Below are 11,107 nucleotides of genomic sequence, written 5' to 3'. Positions count from 1 at the left end.
TTTTGTCTCTTCCGAGCAGATACCGTCTTAGTCAGCGCAACGGACATTCATCCCCTCCTCTCCTTCCTTCCTGCGGCTCTCTCTCTCTCTCTCTCTCTCTCTCTCTCTCTCTCTCTCTCTCTCTCTCTCTCTCTCTCTCTCTCTCTCTCTCTCTCTCTCTCTCTCTCCTTAACACAACAATGGCCGATTTTTGTCTCTGCTGTTTTATTGTATTTTTTTTTTTTTCGTATCCATACACGAGAAATATTATGTGTGTGTGTGTGTGTGTGTGTGTGTGTGTGTGTGTGTGTGTGTCCCTAGACTGACTGATTGACTGACTAACTGACTGCCTTGTTTTCTTTTGGTTTTACTTTGCTTTCTCTCTCTCTCTCTCTCTCTCTCTCTCTCTCTCTCTCTCTCTCTCTCTCTCTCTCTCTCTCTCTCTCTCTCTCTCTCTCTCTCTCTATTTCTGTTTGCTGTAAAAATGAATCCAGAAGTTTCTTTGTCGTTTTTTTGTTTCTGTTACGTGCTATGATATTTCCTCACTCCAGGATTTCGATTTTTTTTTTTTTTCTTATCTTTTGTCTTGTCCTGTTTGATCTTCCTCCTCAGTTTTCTGATCCTTAATCTCTCTCTCTCTCTCTCTCTCTCTCTCTCTCTCTCTCTCTCTCTCTCTCTCTCTCTCTCTCTCTCTCTCTCTCTCTCTCTCTCTCTCTCTCTCTCTCTCTCTCTCTCTCTCTCGTTTTTTTTTTCTTTCCCTTTCTCGTTCCCTTTGTTCCAGTATCTCTTCTTTCCAACCAATTCTTCTCTCCATTTTTTTTTATTTGTTCCCTGTCCTTTTTCTCTTTCCCTATTCTCTCCTCCCCTTACACTATCTCATCTTCCCACTCGTTCTCTTTTTTCCTCACTCCTCTTCCTCCTCCTATTCCACTTTCTCTTGCTTCTCCTCATCTCCTCTCCTTCTCAGACTTCCTCCTGGTCCTCCTCCTCTCCTCCTCCTCCACATGGCCGACCTCTTGTCTCGTTCAGTAGCCCGAAATAATTTCCCTTTAGAGAGCTTATAGCCAATTTCCTAGGTCAGTGAGCTTAAGTAATGAGCTTGCTTACGACCTTGTTTATGAGTTTCCTTGCTTATTTGGCTTGCTTGGAGCTAGTCTTTGTGCTGACCTTTCGCTACTCACCCGAGGAATAAAGGAAATGAAGGGCGATTTCAGAGGATGAGTAAAGTTCTTTTGTGACGCGATGACTAACTTCTCGCCGCCGTGGACGTGATGTGACGAGAGGCTGAGGGAAGGACGTGTTGTGTGATTGGTAGATGGGTAAAGAAAGTTGAGGGTGACATAGTAGTAGTAGTAGTAGTAGTAGTAGTTGTAGTAGGTGTAAGTTTGCCATACAGGCGTGGAAGTTAGTGAAGTTAGGAGTGTTTTTATTGAGGGATGATAGTGAAGGGAAAAAATGTTGATGTTAATGTAGGGAGGTCGTGTTGTGTGATAAGCAGACGGGTAGAGGGTGGTAGATGTACTTGTAGCGGATGGATGTAGGGTTAGTAAACAGTCGTGGAAGTTGGTGAAATTGATAGTTGGTGGACTGTGGTTGTAGGGAAAACAATATAAAAAAAAAAGATAGATCCATGCATCGGCCGGGAATCGAACCCGGGCCTCCCGCGTGGCAGGCGAGAATTCTACCACTGAACCACCGATGCTTGAAAACAGAAAATCTTAGATGTATTTGTAAACATTGGATGAAAATATTTATTCTAAAGTTTCGATGATTTTTTTTATTTATCTATTTTATTTATTATTATTATTATTATTATTATTATTATTATTATTATTATTATTATTATTGTTATTATTATTATTATTATTATTATTTTTATTTATTTATTTTTATTTTTTATTTTTTTTTGTAGTAAGGGGATTGTTAATAAAAGAGAGAAAGATGTAGATGTGAATACAGGGAGGAGACGATGACGTGGGTTATGAGGAAAGATGATGGAGTTGGTGAAATATATTAATGTTAGTGGATATATGGGTGGAAATCGTAAGATATATCAAGACAGTGGACAAGATATACGAATTATTGCTGGTCTAGCTTAGTGATTTCAATTTACGCCATTAATACAGCTTATAAGTAAGAAGTGACATTTTGTATAGACTGCATGAAAGAAATGTCTATAAGGAAAATTAATAACGTTAAACACGTTAAACATGAGAGAGAAAGAGAGAGAGAGAGAGAGAGGAGAGAGAGAGAGAGAGAGAGAGAGAGAGAGAGAGAGAGAGGAGAGGAGAGAGAGATTAATGTGACAAACTCAAAACCATATTATTTACTTTTCATTTCTCATATCTCCATCACATTACGGCTTTATCGTTTTTCCCCTTCCCTCTTGGCCACCCCAATAATGGTGAGTCAGGGAGCGACTGTCCCCATTTTTTCTCCCTCTCTCCCTTTGATAGCCCAGAGCCTCTACACCCCCCTGTCGTTCACTTCCCCGCCGTATATGACCACTATCGTCTATAAACTCCCACTACGACACTTTCTTCCCACGAGCCATCCATTTCCACCACCACCACCCAAGGACCCCACTACCTCGTCCCACCTCTGCTCTTCATCACCAACTTTTCCTATCTCTACTCTCACCTATAACGTCACATGCACATTCATACTCATTCAGTCACCTACCCACAACCTCAGCAAGGCCCACACATCCCCCTTACACTCACCTGTATCCACTTCTGCCTCTCCACTCAGCTAAAGGTACAAAAATAGTTTTCTGATCGTTTTTTCTACCGCTCAGAGGATATGAGGTGGAATGTGTTAATAACCGCAGCACTGGCGGAATATTATTAAAGACATGCAAAGGAAGAAAGACTTATCTGTTCCTGAGGATACAAATAATCAATCACTTAAAGTCGAGCTTGGTCTCTCAGTCTCACGACCTTCCGATTACTTCCAGAAAATGAGAGAAAGAGACACACAGAGACAGGTAGATAGACAGCCAGATAGACAGAGACGGATGAAAAAAAAGGAAGAAAAAATATGCCGTGGGTTGAGGAAGAGAGAGAGAGAGAGAGAGAGAGGAGGACAAAGACTGGAGAAGCCTGAAGGTCTCCAAACTCTCAGAGGAACTTTGAGTGGGCCATTGTCCCCCCGCGGCGTGTGGGCGGCCGTCGGATGTTATGGGGATATGGCTGGTCTTGCTCTGGGAATGTGTGGGTGTGTGGAAGTGTGAGACGCCATTGGGTGGTGCAAATGTGTGTGTATTATTAGAATATGTGTGGATATAATAATAGTAATAATAATAATTGTTTATTAGAAAAAAAATGGACGTTTGTATGTTGTCAATGAACGGTGCTATGTTTAAGATTATAATAAGTGTGGGCCGTCAATAAATGATGTGTGTGTGTGTGTGTGTGTGTAACATTATGATGTTTTCGAAGATGGAAGCTTACACATGAGAGATAATTGAAATAAAACGCCTGATTATAATATTATAATGTAATGAACTGAAACAGGAGTAATCAGCATATAAAATATTTAGGTTATTTATCCTTACATTGCAATTTATTTAATTTATGAAAGACATTTTTTTTTCAGCCACTGTTTTCCCAAAGTCAGGATCAACCAGTATATATACATCTCCAATTCTTTAACTTTCATCTTCTTCTTGAGTATATAATATTTCTTTTACCAAATATATCCTCACGTCTCTATTTTCTCTTCCCTTGCTCTCCACCTTTAAAGAAAAAAAACTTTCCTGCATTCTCCTCCGCTTTTGTATTTTCCTTTGTTATCCACCCTGCCGCTTTCTATCATCTACTGCTGCCTTCATCAAACTTTCTTTTTTTTTTTTTACGACCGACCCTGCTCCTTTTCCTTCACCTTTCCGCTTTCTTTTTTTTTCTCGCCTTCTTTCTATTACTCTCTCTCTCTCTCTCTCTCTCTCTCTCTCTCTCTCTCTCTCTCTCTCTCTCTCTCTCTCTCTCTCTCTCTCTTTCTTTCTTTCTGTTTGCCACCAAAACCATAAAAGTCGTGTCAACTAAAAATGCAGCGGTGACAGTAATGATAACAATAAAAATGATGATGAAAAGAAGAGAAGATGCAGGCTCTAGATATTCAGTGATAATGATGATACTACTACTACTACTACTACTACTACTACTACTACTACTACTACTACTACTACTAATAATAATAATAAATAATAATAATAATAATAATAATAATAATAATAATAATAATAATAATAATAATAATAATATCAGCAATCACTCAAGAACTCTTCATACTCATGTAAACCACTTGCAATGAAGATGAATTGCCTGCTATGAGGGTAAACTGAGACGCTCCCCACAGTTGACGAAGCGGTATTATCGACGCTGATAGTCCGCCATTATGAGGGAAGGAGGATTACCTGAAAACACCAACCTCGGCGTCCTTCCCTCCTGATTCTTATTTGTCCGTTTTCTTTTTCTTCTACTTCTCATTCTTGTTTTGTTTTTAATTGTGGTTTTTCTCTTCTTCCACCTCCTCCTCCTCCTCCTTCTCCTCCTCCTCCTCCCTCCTCCTCCTCCTCCTCCTCCTCCTCCTCCTCCTCCTCCTCCTCCTCCTCCTCCTCCTCCTAAGAGCGCCGCTCCAATCACTTCTCTCATTGCCAACTTAATTAGTCATTAGCTTGGGTGAAGCGCGTGATTGTCTCCTGATACTTGGAGTGAAAACGTGTGTGTGTGTGTGTGTGTGTGTGTACATAATACGAGTATACCTACATACACATCTACATACATACGAGTATACCTTTTATTTATTATACTTTACATGTACTCAGTAAATAACCTTCTTCACTGAGAAAGGAAGAAAAATGAAAATCGAAAATATAGAAAATAAATAAAAAAAAAAAACTCACGCCACACAACTTCCCTTCTGCAAGTCATTCCGCCTCACTCACGCCGCATAAAAGAACGTTATTTTTATTTATTATTTTTTTTCTCCACTCCAGCAGACGCAAGCCTGAAAACGAGGTCGTGAGCCCACCCCTGAGACTTAATGACCCAATGAACAAATACCATCGGCATCACTGTCATTATTGTCACCATCATCGTCGTCATCGTCATTAACTGTATCACTGTCAACATCATCAGTGACGGCCATGCGCGAGATGGAGTGAATGGGTAATGTTCTCCTTTCACAACATTTAATCGTGTATGTTTTTTGTCATTCTTCTATTCCATTTGGCCGTCATTCATAAATATTTTCATACAGAATAGCCACTATTGACAAAGTTATGCAGAGGAGCGAATGTTTACGCGTCTTTCACCACCTGTCTTCCTCTCCCTCTCCCGCCTTTCCCATCCTGCCATCCCTCGCGTGTTGCCTCCGATAAACACGCCGTCTACGCTAAAAAAGTGGATTTTAAGAAGGGTTTCAGATACTCTTTGCAGAAAAGCCTCGTGTTCCCCTCCCCCGCGCTCCCTCCCCGCCATGTCCCCGATGGTGGACAAGAATGGGTCCTTTCAGCGCTTTCAAAAACTTTCTTTAATATACTAATGGACCTTGGGCGCCCGCAACTCCCAGGGACGTGAAAAGTTTGGAAAGTCTCTCTCTCTCTCTCTCTCTCTCTCTCTCTCTCTCTCTCTCTCTCTCTCTCTCTCTCTCTCTCTCTCTCTCTCTCTCTCTCTCTCTCTCTCTCTCTCTCTCTCTCTCTCTCTCTCTCTCTCTCTCTCTCTCTCTCTCTCTCTCTCTCTCTCTCTCTCAACAGACCTGGCAGTGAAGTACAGTACTTGAGTCTCCCCTTGCATGAATGAATCGAAAAATGGGTTAGGTAAGCATTCAGGGGGAGGGAGGAAGAGGAATGTGTTGTGGATGGGAAGCGAGTGGCACCGGTTGAACCCAACACCAGAGGAGCCAGACAGGCGGGATGTGTTAAGCCTCCGAATACTTCACACGAGTCAACAACATGGCAAGGGGAACGGGTCACCTGAGAACCTGTCCACGCACATTACACCTAGTCTTGTGAGGCGCTGGGTAGTTCATGTACTACACACACACACAAACACACACACACACACACACACACACACACACACACACACACACACACACACAGAAACAATTTCATATGTTTTGTATGTTTCTTTTTGCTTATCTCCGTCACAAGGTCATCAGTTTTACATCTCAGAGCTTCCAGAACACTAATAGCCTTCAGTATTTCACAATGAAATCAAGGCACAATAAAAATTAAAAAGAAAAAAATGAAAACACAGTCCTCCAAAACTCATAACCGTAGTAATCACGTCGTCCTCGATTAGTGACCTGCCTGGCATTTTGCACCATTGGAAATTACTCGCAGTTAATTAGTCAGTAGACTCGTCCTCATTGCAGCATTTCACTTTTCAAAAAGGGAGCTTGGCGGCTATCAACAACGAACCGACCTGACCAGTTCGTTCCTGGAGGCTCCTGAAAAAGCGGAAGGTTACATAATTGAAGTGTGAATAATGGTGATATGTTGTTTAACTCGTTCTTACATACACTGGAGACAAAGAGAATGGTTGCTGGAGCTCACCATCGGACATTTGACAAGCGAAGTATCTCAGGCGCCATTTCAAAGCGGCGGCCGTCGCTCCTGAAACCTAAGAGTATGATAAAACATGGACGAAAAGCACGTTTTTGTGTTTTCTTTTTCTCTCTTTCACAAGAATAGCAATAGAATATTAAACGAAAGCCATTTACGTTGTTTATAAAGAACAGACGCTTGAGCACTTCCAGCTTCACTCTTCTCTTGTGGCCTGAAGCGAAAACATATTATGAACAATATTGGCGACGCAACACCCAACCCTCCCTAGTGTATTTGGCTGCCTGGAGGTGACTAAACTTGGTCATGAATCGTGTTGTCAGCATAGCCGCCCCACTGCAGCCTCGCTATTGCTTCCTCATTACTCTGCCGCCGTGAAATTCGTCCTCCTGTTCAGGAAATTGACACGAAAACTCCCAAACACATTGCTCAGTGCCCCGCCACTGAAGGTTTAGCATTCTAGTCTATTTATTCTTTAAGTTAATAAAACCCTTCTAAAGTAATACACGGCGGTGTATTGCAGCAGAATTCTGCAGTGCCAGAAATGTTTATTTGATAGCTTGCAATACTTACTACACGGCACTCTCCCCCCGTCAGAATGTCACTGTCTAAGCTAAGCTTTTAAGTAAATAATACCAATAAAACTCCAGTTACATATTACCATCGCTTCTCAGAAACACTCATTCACTTACAGTTGGAATATTACCCCGAAAGAAGCAATGGCAGTTGATTTCTTTCCAAACTTGCGCTCGACCGCAAGATAAGTTTAGCGGAGTTTGGCATTAAATCCTGAGACGTCTGTCACCGCGAAGAGATACTGTCCGAATAAAGTTGTCTGCGGGTATTATGGGATAATGATAATCTCATAATTTCCTTCGAGGCTTCCTTCAGGACTCTGGTCAATATATCAAGGCCCCCCAAGTCATCGAGGTTCTCCTAATGGCGCTGTGAATCAAAGCGGTGAAAATTTATGCACCTAATGTAATGAGGCAGAGGTATAAGAATGAGATGTGTGTATGTGCGTGCGTGCGTGCATGCATGCGCGCGCGCGCGCTTGCCTGCGTGTCGCCGCTGCAGTTTAATTAAATACTCGCATGAAGTGAGTTTGATATATTTGTAACTGAAATGCGTTTGAAAGATTTTACTAGTGAAAGCAATTTAGTTAATAGGATGTATATAATACGACTGAGTGTGTGTGCGTGTGTGTGTGTGTGTGTGTGTGTGTGTGTGTGTGTGTGTGTGTGTGTGTGTGTGTGTGTGTGTGTGTGTGTGTGTGTTTGTGGTGTATATATATATATATATATATATATATATATATATATATATATATATATATATATATATATATATATATATATATATATATATATATATATATATATATATATATACGAGTATATATATAATCATTTTTCTACTTGTTGAGAGCCAAGATGCTCATGAATCATTCTGTTATCACTTTCACATACAAATTATAATAAAATTGCAAATTTTGACAATAAAGCAAAATGTTTTGTTGATTTTATTTCTTGTTCAGCCGGTTCATCATGCGAGCACACTCATTGTTTGGTGCATGATGCATCAAGTGGCGTTATTTTCATATTAGTACAGTACTTTCCATCAGACGTGTCTTATTTACACATTGTAGTCATTGCACAGGGAGTGTAGCATTGCCTTTCAGTTGCAACACTATTCACACTGTCCCCTTTGCCTAACAGGAGGATGTCGTGAAAATAGGGGGGGCCTTAGGAGAAGTCCTGAGTTTGAAGGGAGATTGTGAGCGTGCTATCTACTGTGTTGTGTTTTGCATTTCTGGGTTTTTGATAATATAATCATTAATGTAACACAGATCTGTTGTGTACATCTCATTTTATCTTATCTTATTTTATCTGGTCTAAAGAAATATATAGCCAAGGAATAATTTTAATTCAATCCTGACGAACCGTAAGGTTATTTGTAAACAATGGAAGAGAGAGAGAGAGAGAGAGAGAGTGAGAGAGAGAGAGGAGAGAGAGAGAGAGAGAGAGAGAGAGAGAGGAGAGAGAGAGTGTGTCATAATGTTTTAGCCAAAGTAATAAGTTTCCCTTTCTCTGTAAAAGGCAACATACAAGGGTACTGTTGCTGACTTAATAAACTGATCTCTCATCATGCGATTAATAACATGCCAGTGTTGAACCCAAAGAAAATTCTCTGACCGTCATGTTTGTAATGTGAAATGCTCGGCTCAGCGCCTGTAATTAATGCCTACAGGTCTGAATCCACGTTATTTGACACACTGCCTGTGCTTACTTCATAGAATTTATATACATAAACTTAAAAGACTTCTCACCTCTGGGTTTTATTCAGAGACTTAAGAGCTTTGATTTACGGCACAGCATAGACTTAACTACCGCTTTATTTGCCTTCATATTAGTTATTCATGTAGGCTTGTAACACGGTGGTTTGTGATTTATTTTTTTCTGCATGACTTGTTGCGTATATTAAACGCAAGAGGAGAACAAGGGAACGTTCTCTGGAAATAGTTAATGTTGTGTACACAAGAGACACAGACTCGAGAGAGAGAAAGGGGGGAAACCCCCACCTCTCTCTCTCTCTCTCTCTCTCTCTCTCTCTCTCTCTCTCTCTCTCTCTCTCTCTCTCTCTCTCTCTCTCTCTCTCTCTCTCTCTCTCTCTCTCTCTCTCTCTCTCTCTCTCTCTCTCTCTCTCAATGTAACCTCTAAAGAACCTTTTCATGTTATTATGTGTTTTCAGCTTCACGGGTGCAACTTAATAAATAAACTGTTTATTTTTCACACACACACACACACACACACACACACACACACACACACACACACACACACACACACACACACACACACACACACACACACACACACACACATACACACACACACGCATACGCATGCACGCACGCACGCAAACGGACAAGCAAGCAGCCAGCCAGACTGACAGACAAAGGCGGAGATACTTCCAAAACAATAACCAGCCGTTGACTTGCAAAAAGGGAAAGGAAACGCGAGGAAAAAACGACCTGACGGGTAAAGTGGGGAGAGAATGAGGTCTTGTACCCGTAGAGTGTCGAGTAAGAAGGTGGAGTGTCGGGTGCGGGAGTGCCCTCGACCCCCAAGTGGCTGGGAATTGTCACTCCGGCGAACGGGGTGATATTTATGAAGAAAAGCATGGCGGCATCCTGAGTGGTGCTAAATTTCCAGAGAGAGAGAGAGAGAGAGAGAGAGAGAGACCCAAAATATCTTCTCCTTTCCTTTCTCTTTCTCCCTTTTTTTTTTCATCGGCCTAACATCCTTTTTGTTTTTTCCTCGTTCCTCAGCCCTGCACGTGACAGTTGTTGTTCTCCCACGGGCACGTATGCGTATTTGAAAAAAAAAAAAAAGATGTAAGAAATGCGAATTATCATCTATGAAATACAGCCACACAACATGAGACCTGGATCATAAAACACTTAATTCGTGACCTTTTATATAGTGATTTCCCCCTATCGCTTCGTTCACCCGACGAACTAAAAAATTAGTAGATGAAATAAATGACTAGTTTTTTTACGCGTAAACATGAAGGACTAACACATGTATGGGGAGAACAAATTAAAGAAAGCCTTGGAAACAAATGTTTTAACTAGGTCACAGACACTACCACCACCAGTGCACCAACCCTACCGCCACCACCACCACCAGCAGTCCACTATCACCACCAGTTCTCCCGTCGCACAAAACTGCATGTATTTGTTCAAAACTTTCCCCTCGTCCACTTCTTGTTGACAGTCCCGCAGCATTCACAAGTCCGCGAAATCCAGATAAATAGAGACTAGGCGCGACCCCTCCACGAAACTCAAAACTAGCAGGTAATTTCCGCCTCACGACAAAGAATGCGGGCAGCGTGAGGGGAAATCGGTAATTAACACGAGAGTTGGGAGGAAGGGAGAGCCGCACCCCGTCTGTCTGTGTGTCTGTGTGTGTGTGTCGTGGCTTAGGGAGGGTACTAAGGGAAAGGGTACAAGGGGTAAGGCCGCTAGGAGGAGGAGAGGGAGAAAACATCTGTTCAAACACCAACTTTAGCCAATAACTTGCCCCACTGTCCTCCAGCCCCACGCCGCGTCACCTGCACGTGCTGCCTCCCTCCAGCTGGCGTTTGTCTTCCTCTCAGGACTCCCCTTCACACTTCCTCTTCCTCTTCTACCTACAAGTGTTTCTCCCTTCACGCCCCTACTCTCTCTCTCTCTCTCTCTCTCTCTCTCTCTCTCTCTCTCTCTCTCTCTCTCTCTCTCTCTCTCTCTCTCTCTCTCTCTCTCTCTCTCTCTCTCTCTCAGGACACGTATTCACACTTCCTCTTCCTTTTCAGCCTACAGGTGTTTCTTCCTTTCTCTCTCTCTCTCTCTCTCTCTCTCTCTCTCTCTCTCTCTCTCTCTCTCTCTCTCTCTCTCTCTCTCTCTCTCTCTCTCTCTCTCTCTCTCTCTCTCTCTCTCTCTCTCTCTCTCTCTCTCTCTCTCTCTCTCTCTCTCTCTCTCTCTCTCTCTCTCTCTCTCTTTCCCTGTCTGCATCAACA

The 11,107-nt window shown here is 42.1% G+C and overlaps 1 non-coding gene across 1 annotated transcript; it reads right to left on the bottom strand.

Moving 5' to 3' along the window:
- Positions 1 to 1,610: 1,610 nt before the first annotated feature.
- Trnag-gcc (transfer RNA glycine (anticodon GCC)) lies at positions 1,611 to 1,681 on the bottom strand. The gene has a single exon. It is a non-coding gene; the product is annotated as a tRNA-Gly (tRNA).
- Between the last annotated feature and the right edge of the window lie 9,426 nt (positions 1,682 to 11,107).

Source organism: Scylla paramamosain, chromosome 6 (assembly GCF_035594125.1).
Source record: "Scylla paramamosain isolate STU-SP2022 chromosome 6, ASM3559412v1, whole genome shotgun sequence".
NCBI classification, from domain to species: Eukaryota; Metazoa; Arthropoda; class Malacostraca; order Decapoda; family Portunidae; genus Scylla; species Scylla paramamosain.
Note: the sequence above shows the minus strand (reverse complement) of the source record. Positions and strands in the feature narration are given on the sequence as shown.